The sequence below is a fragment of the Leptodactylus fuscus genome, chromosome 9 (assembly GCF_031893055.1).
Source record: "Leptodactylus fuscus isolate aLepFus1 chromosome 9, aLepFus1.hap2, whole genome shotgun sequence".
Lineage (NCBI taxonomy): Eukaryota > Metazoa > Chordata > Amphibia > Anura > Leptodactylidae > Leptodactylus > Leptodactylus fuscus.
The window spans coordinates 38,464,588-38,476,965 of NC_134273.1; positions in this window are offsets into that span (position 1 = coordinate 38,464,588).

The following is a 12,378-nucleotide window of genomic DNA, read 5'->3' on the forward strand; positions in this document are numbered from 1 at the left end:
GGACATTACATGAAGACAGATGGCAGTGGCCAATCTGTGGTGTAAATTATTGACTTAATACATAGGAAAAATTCCAGTAGTCAGCAGTTTTTGAGGAAACATGTACAGATGACAAACTGCGAAAAGCTAAGCACTGCCATTTGGAACTGTAATAACTTTTAGTGACCTATTTAGGATTTTCCCATTTGTAGACATATCTGAGCTGAAGATGAAGCTCTTGGTGAGACTCTCTGCAGCTGCTGAATTGTGAGAGCTTTCTTGGCTTCTCTGACATGTTTCATGTGGCTTTCTACAAAAGTAACTCACCCCAAGTAGAGATGAGCGAACACTATTCGGATCAGCCGATCCGAACAGCACGCACCCATAGAAATGAATGGAAGCACCTGTGACACCGGCCGCCAGCAAAGTCAGCGTCACAGGTGCCTCCATTCATTTCTATGGGTGCGTGCTGTTCGTATCGGCTGATCCGAACAGTGTTCGCTCATCTCTAACCCCAAGCTAATCCTGGGGAATCAAAGAGATGGTTTGGAACCTCCTTAAAGATGTCCTTACAAAGCCAAGGGGAACATAACCAATTTCAAATTTGTAGACAAAAGTTTCCCAAAGTTTTCCACAACCATCATAGTGCTAACAATTTTTTGTCTTGACCACTTATCAAAGCACACGACCATGAATGGTATGGTAGGGAAACTACTTGGATGAGGAGATGACTTGACCACAATAAGGAAATCATGGCTGGTAGGTTCCTGCTCATGGTTATATTCAATGTCAACCAATCAAGACAAAACATTGTCACTGCTAAGATGGTTAGAGAAAACTTGCCTTCTTTGCAAAATTCTGCAAAATTTTTAATGACTTTTATTTGCAAATTTTTAACTTCAACTTCAGTTATCTCCAAATTTAAATATGGTTTTGTTCCTGGGAAACTCCCTTTAGGTCGGGGCCCCACAAGGAGTAAACGCTGAGGAAATGCTACCATTTTTGCCAATGCCTAACAAATCCCATCCACACATTGCAGAAAATTACACACAATGGAATTGCTGAGATTTCCAAAACTGTTGTGGTTTTGGAAATCGTAGCATGTCAATTACAGCAACAGAAACAATGGCGGTTTCCCCATACCTATAATGGAAGCAGAAAGTCTGCAGAGGAAACCTTTGTGGACTTTCTGTGAAAAGTGCAAAAAAATTTCTTGCCATGGCAGTTTTTCCCACTATGTGGGGCCTTAGCCTTAAGGTCTAGGGGCCCGTGTTGCAAACACACGGCATGTCGATTATACTTATGTAAATGCTGACGTTTCCTATGTTGGAGGCAGACTTTGCAGACTTTTGAAAAGACATGGCGGTTTAGTCATGGCGGACTTTTGAAAAATGCTTCGGAAAAAAACTCGACGTGTTTCCTCCGCTGTCTTTTCCTCAGTTTTTTGGCTATCGCATGTAGATGTTTCAGAACAGTGTAAATAATGTAAAACAATGTATGTAATGTAACAATGTAAATAATAAAAAGCAGTGTAAATAATGACCGCAGCTCTGAAGACCTTTCAAGCAGCCGATCAGCGGACATGCATAACATTGTACCACCACACTGATCTCAAATTGGTAGGCTATCCTAAGAATAGGCATGAATACATTACTATCATAAACCCCTTATGATATGAAAATGTAAGATTAATGGAGTTTAATTCTATAGTAGTAGCTTAGTGTCTGAAGCTGCCCATGTACTGTCCATGTATGACACCGATGGCTATTCTTTTGAATGGCTACCATGTAATATTACATTTTCCCTGCAGTAGCCACCCTTGGGAAATGTCAGGATGGGTGATGCAAAAACAACTGTGGGGCCATGTGGTGAGTTGGTCACTGACTTTTGCATGCATGCATCATATATCTTCTGATGAGATAATAAAATATTCATGTAGATAGTCATATAAAGAACACAAATTGGCAAATTGACAACAAGGATGCTCTCTCAAGCATACACACTGTCTTCATGCCGGTATATATGTAATGAAATACTTCCCATATAAATACTTCCTATATAAAACATACACATGGTTTAGTCTAGCAAATCATACAAAACCTCACTTTCAGTACTCAAGTAACAATACAAGTGACTGCAGTGTCCAGTTCATTAGTATTCATTGCTGCCATGGAAGTCATTGCACTGCATACTGATGAGTCTGGAGGATCCCAGAGAGCATTATACTTTGTGGGTCCACTGGGAACCATTATACTGTGTGGGAGCTAATAGGGATCATGAGATTTTGTGAGGCATTTGGGAATCATTAACTGGTATAGGTACTACTGTTAAGAAAATTGGGGGGGGGGGTATTATACTGTGTGGGACAATCGAGCAGCATTAGACTGATTGAATCCACTGGGGATCATACTGTGTGGGGACCACTGGGGTGCATTACACTGTGTGGGGCTAAGGGGGACTATTATACTGTTTGATGCCACTGGGGACCATTATACTATGTGTGTACTGCTGGGGATCATTACACTGTGTATGTGGGTCACTAGCAAACATTATAACTGTGTGTAGGTTGCTGGGAACCATTATGCTATGTGTGGACCACTGGAGAGCATTATAATTTGTATTAGTCACTGTGGATCATTATGCTGTGTGGGAACCACTGAGGACTATAATCATGAAGAGGGAGGTATTGGGGACTAATAATAATGTGTTAGGGCCACTGGAAAACACCATACTGTGTGTGAGGGCTACTAGGGAGTATTATTTTGTGTGGGGGCTGCTAAGGTCCAGTATAGGGTGTGGGCCACTGAGGAGCATTACATAGTTAAGGCTATTGGGGACCATTATACCATGTGAGACCCACTTGTGAGCATAATAATATGTGTACACCCCACTGAGGAACATTATACTGTGTGGGGGCCACAGTTGCACATTACAGTATGTGGGGCCACTGAAGACCATTAAACTGTGTGAGGACATAGGAGATCATCATACTTTGTAGAGTCCAATGGGAACCATTATATTGTATGAGGTCATGGGGAGCATTATAGTGTGTTGGGGGCAGGAATCCTAGGATGTCATGTCATTGTGAAAACTTGGCAACCATATCCCTAGCAGCTGACAAAGAATAACACTATTAATATGGTGTGATGTTATGGGGCTTAACCCCAAAGCATTGGATCTAGCAATATCGTTGTCACTTTTTTTTGTGGTTTAGCCCCCTTAGAGGATAACCCTTAGAAAATCTAACATGGCATATGGAACTAAAAGATTTTGAGACTCTGAATAAAAGATTACACGCTAAGACTGACTGAAATCTCCTCTTTCATATGACACCAAATGCAAGTTTCGACATTTTGTATTGCCGGAGATATGACCCTTTGAAGCGACTCTTCCCCCATCGTCTTCATTTCACACAATCCATGCACAATGTGAAGCAGGGACAGCTCTGAATATAGAAGCAAGGGAAAGGATTTCACTGAAAGGAGCCAAACATGTTTAATACAGTATTTTACAAAATCCATTAATGACACAAATACTACCAGAAAACGTAAAGTTGTCTGAAAGTTTAGTTACGCTTTAAACTATTACTATTGTGTTTCAGACCTAAATTTTATGGAATTTAAAGCTACGTTCACAGTTATATTGTATTTTCTGATTTTAATGAAAATCCACACTGTAGCGACATCATTCAGCGGATACCTATGGTGCCCAGTGGACCCTATTTGCTTTTTATGTGGTATGATGGGTTCTGTCATGATGTCCATCATTTTGATGAGAAAAATAGGGATTCATGGAGAGCTATTCTTCTTATTAACCCAAAGAGAGCTTGTGATGCACACAGTCTAAAAGCTATCATAGTACCTGAAGGTTTATCACAGGGGAGTCGTTGAAGGCTGGAAATATATACAGGTTGGAAGAGGAATCTACTAAAAAAATGAATACCATCAAGCTTAGTTACAGTGAAATGTGGGAATTTGCTGTAAGTGACATGGCCCTTATTATTCCTTACATATGTACCTTGCCTTAGATCTCCAGATCCCATCTCCCATAATAGTCAATTAAATTGCAAGTTAGCTCTGGCTAGTAGAAGTTGTGCTACTTCCTACGAGATCTGCCGGGTAAAATGACCTGCCGCTGGAGTTCACTCAGTAAATTGAGGAGTAGAACAGCGGTGGCCAACAGTTTCCTACATTATGAAACTTTGGTATGATTTGGAGGGTTCCTCTAGACCCCATTGCTAACTATCTGGTCACCCATCTCAAAGATGACAACAAGATAGCCTACTGTAGATGTTGTCTGGAGGGAATGAAGTTGTCATTTAGGAGAAAAGTGGCAGAAGTCTTAGAATTTCACATTTTCTTTCCTTTTTGTTGTAATACACTACCGCTAAAGATCTAGGAAATAGATACCAAGATATCTGCAGTAAGGGGCAGTGTAATAATATTAGTAGGCACTAGATATTCCCTGGTTATAATATAACAGGTCCAATGCCCAATACATTATTGTTATTATTGTTACTACAGATGAGCGGCTCGTGAAAATTGCCTTGCCAATAAACAAATCTCCTATTGAAAAGTTTAGTTATATTTCTCTCATTGTCCACACAGGACAATAGAAACTATGGAGTATAGGGAAAGTATAGTTCTGTTATATGACTAGTCCCTGTAGTTGGGACATTCACCAGGGTAAACACTGAATGTGGCACAGTGCTTATGATTTATTAGTTAGGCAGTTAAATGGGTTGTCCAAGAATTTTAGGAAATTCAGAGGCAACTGTGGTAGATGTAAAAATAAAAAAGTCATGCTCACCTATTCCTTCAGTGTCGTTGGATAGGAATCACCTCTACGTTGACACCAATGACTGGTTTCAAAAGTAAAGGGGTTCAGCGCCCCCTACCCCAGGTATCCCAATATTATCACTATAGAGTGACCAAATAGTGGTAGATACAGGCCCTACACAAGGCTTTGAGCACCATTTAAGAGAATACAGTAGAGGAAACCTTTAGTGACTTGCAGGTGATGTCTCTGACTGTAATAGTCCAGTGCCCCCATACCCTGGTCTATAGTCTCTCACTCTGCTAAATCAGTATCCCTGCGCTATGCTGAGGATGGCCCAATAGGCCGAAACAGCGCTGTCCATAGTTGGGAATCTGTTCCTTTTGGGACAGAAATACTGATTTAGCAATTAAATCCACATTATGATTAAAAGACTTTATAACTGAGTCGTTCATGATGTTAAGGATGCTGCCCTCTATAGGGTGGTGTACAGAGTGCACTCTGTTCTCCTAATTCCATCCAGGAGATTAGATTTGCATATTTTTTACCCATAATCCCTAGCGGAGAAGGAATGACTTGTAAGTCTCCGTACTGCCTATGTAGGCAAACACTCTCCCTAATGTGGACGAGTGCCCCCATACCCTGTAATAGTCCACATTTCACATCTCTTCCATCTGGACTGCCATGACCATTTCTTCCAGCCGTGACATGTCTTTGTAAAGTTTGGTTCTTCACTTTTCCAGACACCTGGCCCACATTGACCTCTCCTAAACTAAGTTTTCATCCTGCTGCTACCCCCAATTATAATGTAAACTACCTTGTAAATCAATAATAACCCCAAGTGGACATCATTAAATTAACAATGCCCTTGTGTGCCCCCTTATTAATAATATCCCTGCGTGCTCCTTATTTAACAATCCCCTAGTGTGCCCCCTTATTAGTAATACCCCTTAATTAAAGGGGTTGTCTAGTTTTTATTTATTGCTGATTTATCCTCAGGAATATAATAAAAGAAATAAAAGATCATTGGGGTCCGACACCTGGGAGTGGGAACTGTTACGCTATATGCAGGGGCTGCAACGCTCATGTAATGTTGTGACATCCATGTTGTCTACTTTATACAAGCCATACAAAGTCATTACAACCTTGTCCCATAGAAATGACTGAGACTAGGCTGAAATTACATTGCATGACTGCAATAAAACAATAGTATGAAATGTAAATAGTGACACAGCTGACCAGATATCCCAGACCCCACTGATCTTTTATTGATGAACTACCCCCTTGAATCGATAATGCCCAAGTGTCATCTTAAATTAAAACTGCAAAGTTCCCCAAAGGCTGATACCCCCAATACCGCCGTATATTGTAGTAGTGATTCTCTCTGAACAGTGAGGGATCATAGGATAGCTGTCAATGTGGTCCTTAAAAATGGTTACAAATTTCATGGTGAACATGGACGATAAGCCACTTGTGTGGGTACCAGCTATGGACACCATTCACCATATAATTTCAGATGACTTACCTGTGCATGCCCCAAAATTCAAATGTCATCCGTCAAAGGTTTAATGTCGCCATATTTTCCAATCTTGCAGGAAAACTTGTGTAGTGTGTATAAGACTTATGGCAAGGACTGTTTTCTGGTAGTCTGAATGTATGAAGAAAATTGTTCACCTTTGCTATACCTCTCTATCGTTGTCATAAACCATAACAGCTCCAGTTAGAGAGTTTATTAAAACTCATTAGCAATCTTCAGGATAAGAACGTCCCCAAAGTTCTGAAAGGATATTTTAAATAATGTAAAACTTTCAAAGAAACTAAATTTGTTTGCATCACCATCATTTTTTTAAATTTCACTTCACAGAGCTGAGTAAAGACGAGACCGAGTTTTTCTTGCTATATAGAAATGATCCTCAGCACTCGGTTGGATGCCATTATATAGTTTTATTTCAAGATTCACAGAATCCAGACAGGTGAATGAAGACGAAAGTGAAGCAGTCCACAGAAAGTAATCCCAAGACATCATCTTGGCCTATCTCAATAGGTTCCCCATGGATAAATGAAGACACAATACGGATGTCTGCTTCACGGATCATATCTAAATTTGACTATAATAAAGAGACATCTCTTATTACTCATAATAGTCAATTTCAGATATGATCCAGACGTCTCTATAATTGTATGCTCATTTATCTATGGGAAACATATTGGAAAAGTTCCAGATGACCGAAAAGTCTAGGGATTACTTTCTATAGACTGGTTCACTTGTGTCCTCATTCGCTTGCCTGGATTTTGCATATTTATTTAGAAATAAAGCAACATCATTGCATCCAGTTCAGTGCCGCAGATTTTTTCCACTGACTTATGGCCATTATGAGCCCTTCACTGGCAGAATGCAAGACACTTATTGGAACTATTTCTGTATTTTTTTCCCTATCCGTATGTCTTTGGAGACGAACATGGCGAGAACACACAAACTCCTTGAAAGAGGTTGTCCTTGGTAGGATTGGAACCTAGGACTCCAGTGTTGCCATCCACTGCCTGTTTCGATCACTTTTTTATTTAAAATTTTTGGAAGGTGAAATGGTGAAAAAAACATTGGTTTGGGCATTTACTTTTTCTATGTGTTTTTAAGGAAGGGAGGTGGTGAATTAAATTTTTATTTTATTTTATAAAAAAATGTAACTTTTTTTAAAAACTTCAACTTGTGTATGTTAAATTCTTATACCACAGACTGCTATTTTAATCTTGTAATCTTGGGTATGACTGGAATTACAAAAAGGATCCCAAGCTGGATGTCCATATAATGTCAGAAGTTACTAGGCTTAATTCATATATGGATCTAACTGAAAGATGGACTCCACAATGCTGACCATTCATAAAGAGACTATATAAGCTGATAGCTCCAGACTGTTCATGGATTGCTCAGAAATGGTCCCCAATGACTCGCTGTTAGATAGGTTTGGTTCTTTCTTAGGCACCCACTTATCATATGCTGTTGTTGTAAAGAATCATGGTCAGTCTCCTGTAAGGGGACAATGTACGTAAGATTCTCACTATGGTTGTCCTCAGTGCAGTAGAAGACCTAGATCAAAAAATTCTAGGAAGGGTTGGATTGCCCTAGGAAGACCTATAGTCTGTATTTCTGTTTTAGCAAATACTAAAAAAAAAAAAAACTAAAAAAACTAAAAAAAAATTTCTGTGATAGTTGTCTGTATGTCTTAATGGTCTTAAATGGTACCCGTTATATCACAAAACTTTTGACATAGTAGTGTATGAGAAGTTTTGCTTGGTGGTTGTGGAGGTGCTGAGATGCCAGCCAGTTGCTAAAGCCAAGAGAAAGAATGCTCAGAGGGGCGCTGAGCCCTTTTGTTTTTCATTTGTTTTGTTCAGCTCTCTTTGGTGAATGGATTGAGTGTGTATGGATCCATTGAAAGTCTATGACAAGTCAAAAGTTTTGTACTAGAGATGGACAAACCTCTAAGGGTAAGTTCAGACGGAGTTTTTTGGTCCGGAACCTGGGGCGGCGGGGAGCCGCGACTGAAAGCCAGTGCACTGCCCTGGCATCCAGCTGCACACTCCGCTTCTGATAAGGTCCAATGAATGGGCTTAGTCTGGAGGAGGGTGTGTCTTCAGGCCGAATCACGAGGCAAAACAGCCTGAAGAATGAGCAACTCACTTCATCTTTCCCGGGAGCCAGAAGAAACGGCTCCTGGAAAAAAGAACTGAGCAGCTCCCATTGATTTCAATGGGAGCGGTCTTTTTGGCCAGGATTTTGAGGCGAGTACGGCCTCAAAATCCTGACCAAAAAAACTCTGCGTGAACTTAGCCTAATGATTCGTTTTGTGTTCAGGTTTGGTGGCTCAAGTTCTTGACTTGAACCATACCTTAAATTGGCTTAAAACACAGTGTAGATACTCTTAGGGCTCCTAGGAACCTATCTATACAATTTCTAGCACTCTAAGGGGCTGTTCACACTAAGTTTTTTGGCAGAAGATTTTGACACAGAATCCTCCTCAAAATCCACTGCCAAAAACCGCTTCCATTGACTTCAATGGGAGCAACTTGCTTCTTTTTTATGCTAACTAATAGCGGAAAAGAGAATTGACATGCCCTATCTTGCCACGGATTCCGCAGCTGACCGCAGTGCGAAACTCCCTCCCAATTAGTCCCATTCATTCAGGCCTAATACAGAGCAGATTGCCGCGATGGGATGCCGGTGCAGTGCATCAGCATACCGGGTGGCTAGTTGTGACAGAATATTCACATGCAGAATCCATTTTCTGCCGTGTGAACATACCCTAAAGCAAACACAGATGAATTTATGTCAAAGTGAAAAGTGACATTATTATACTTTGGGGTTGTTCAGAAACCAGATATAATAGGTGTAAAAGGGAGGTGTAAAACAGAATTTAAAAAAAAACAAAAACATTCATACTCACTTTCTGTTACTTATTTGGGTGTAAATTGTATTTTTTTTTTACCTCCTCCAGGCCTCCATCTTTCATACTCTGGGATCTGAAGAGACCCTAGAGAATAAAGCGGTGACCACTTAGTTCATCCAAGATAAATCTCCATTTGTTCGGTTTCCTAAGAAATCGATTTGGAATATTCCTGTCGAATCCGGCTTGGTATGAACCAATTCATCCATCTCAAATTGGTACCCTTTATTGTGTTTATCTTCTACAATACCCCAGTACAAAAAAACAACTCAAGGGGTCAATAGCAATTGCATTGGAACTCTGATACGTAAGAAGATATTATACATGGCAGATGTTCCTATATGGTCGTGTCATAGATTATGCATTGGGGGCTCGGGAGTGATAAATTATACCTTTATACGGATATCAGTGTTTTTGATTTTCACATTTTTAACACTGCATCATAAAAAACTGTCAAAACGTTCTATTACCAACATTTTTTAAAAAAATCACACAGTTATCCCAGGTTTTCATAAGAAATTTATTGCAAATATAGAAATAGAATTTTTTTCCATCCACTGATCCTTTTTCTTGCCCGTTTTAGGAACAATTGTATATCAGTAAACCAAAATTTGGAAAGACAACAAACTGGAGGATTTTTATATTCCTCGTTGTCCTCATAAGATAGGGGACACGATTGCTGGTATCTGCTGGGTCACAGAAGGAGAGAACTTTTTCTTGAAAGTTTTTTGGTAAAGATCCTGAAACAATATCAGAAACCTAGTAATGGCAAATCGAATGGGATTCACTGTTCAAGGCATTTCATACTTTATTATGAATGTACGATATAACAATTTCTCCAAAGGACTATCCCTTTTTCCAGACCAGATTTCCAGTCAAAGGCTTTATGATTACTTCTTTAAGAAGGCCATCTCATATAAGGACGCGACCAAGACAGACTTATAGCACAAGAACAGGAGTGGACATTGATGGTTTCTATTGGATGAACGGAAGCAAAGACTTGGAATATCATGAAGAACTCAAACCACAATCTTCCTTTAATCTTAATTTTTTTCCGCGCGCACCAGATTGCACCACCTAACCTACTATAGCTATATTACAAACAGGGTTCCCTGACATGTATAATATTTCTCTTTGGGCAGGAATGGAAACTACAGATGTGCGTCCAAGGTAAAGAAACCAACAAGAGACAATACTCCAAGGTTTCCGTAACTTTCATTCACTTTAATAAAGAGTGGCTTCACAGTTTGGCCCGTATTTTGGAGAATACAAGTCGCTAGTAGGTGGTAGGTGCAGCTGGTTACAGGATTGTGTTTTATGGTCATATCTTTAAAGTCTTAGGTTCACCTCAATAATACCGCAATGTTCCCATTCCAATATTTGGGTCTCTGCTGGTCTCTTCTTCCCAATTCAGTTTTGACACTCAGGTGGGGCAATGAAATTGCTGAGGTCAGTCACTAAATGAGTAAGAATTTCCTAAAATTTCCTGCATTGAAATTAGACTAGGAAATAGAGACCAGAAGGCACCCAATAAGGAAATATGAGCAGGAGGGATTGGGAAGGTAGCTCACAATTCTGTGTGTGTGAATGCGTTCCCCCCTGTAAACTGATGGTCAGTCACCAAGTCTTTCACTTTCAATGGTTCAATATGGAAAACTTTTGGTACCGGTTACACTATGTCAATAGCTTAGCAATGGACAATGCAATGGTATTAGTCACACTTAAGCTTAGGGAGCTCATAGACCCTTCACATGTCATGTGTGGTAAATACCGTTACAAATTTCATATTTTGGCTCAGGAGCTATAGGATCTGTCTTTGGTTGTCATCACCATGTAGAAAATTCCTCACTCTTTGTGTAATCATAAAAGTTGCTCCAATAAAAGATACTAGAAAAATATATCTGCCTTCAAAAACAGCACCACACCTCTCTACGAGGTTGTATCTGGTATTGCAGCTCAGCTCCAATGAGATCCAAAGAGCTCATACTACAAACAACAATACACATGATTCTATAATCTACGTGACCATGTTAATGAGTGTTGATCTGCGAGAAAGGCCTGATTGTAATTTTATTAATTGCTTCACACCCTCATTTATAAAAGGACACTTTATCCTATGAAGGAACACCATTAAGTCTCAGCCTACCGGGTTATTCGGATAAACGGCAGCATTATAATAATCACACAACGACAATGTTTTATCATTAATTCTTAATAGTCCTGGTGTTGCTACTTATATGAGTAATGAATGGATGTCACAGGAATGGATGTGGCTACCGGGCATCTAATTAGAGCTGGGATATCCATTCATTACTCACTTGCCTCCAGTTCCCCCTTATACCAATTTTACATAGGAAAGGTCAGTGGTACGCTATGATACCGCTGCCCTGCTCGCTGGACAGATGTAACCTTAAGGCTTTGCCTAAGGTTATGGGTGTCCAATTAGCAAACATGTCTACTTATAGCAAGCAATTGTATGGCATGTCTTATATTTAACAATGGTTCTGGCCTTGTTTTGTAACGGTTATGTCGTTAATGTATAAAATACTGAAATTAAAATTATTAAATATGATATACATATATATATATATATATATATATATATATATATAATGAATATCTATTAAATATATATATATATATATATAAATATATATATATATATATATATATATATATATATATATATATATATATATAGGTTTTACTGGTTGCCTCAAAAAATAATATAGTAGTAAAACACCATGTGAATTGTCTTGTACCCTTATAATATGATAACGCTGGACAATTTTGGGGGTAGATTTATTACAGTGGCTCCAGTTATGTGGTAGACTTGACGCAACTTGCTAGACACGTTTCTCTTCTTTATATGTTGGTTGGTTTACTTTACTTTAGACTTGTTTTTTAGCCACAGTTGTGCTATACGTAAGCTATATATTCTATGCCGAGAAGAGGAATGGACTCCATGTTATGGGATCTGGAAAGCTTTCCCTATATATGCCCTCAATCTAATAAATTAACCCCTTAAGGCCTCCATACCTTTAATTCCCTCTATTATTAGACGTCATCCTGTGATGTGATGATCACAAACGCGTTTGTCAGAATTTTGTTGTGCACTGGACAATACGTGACTTGACAACCAAAGAAAGTACAGATAGAAATGGAAACATGTGCCTCATCA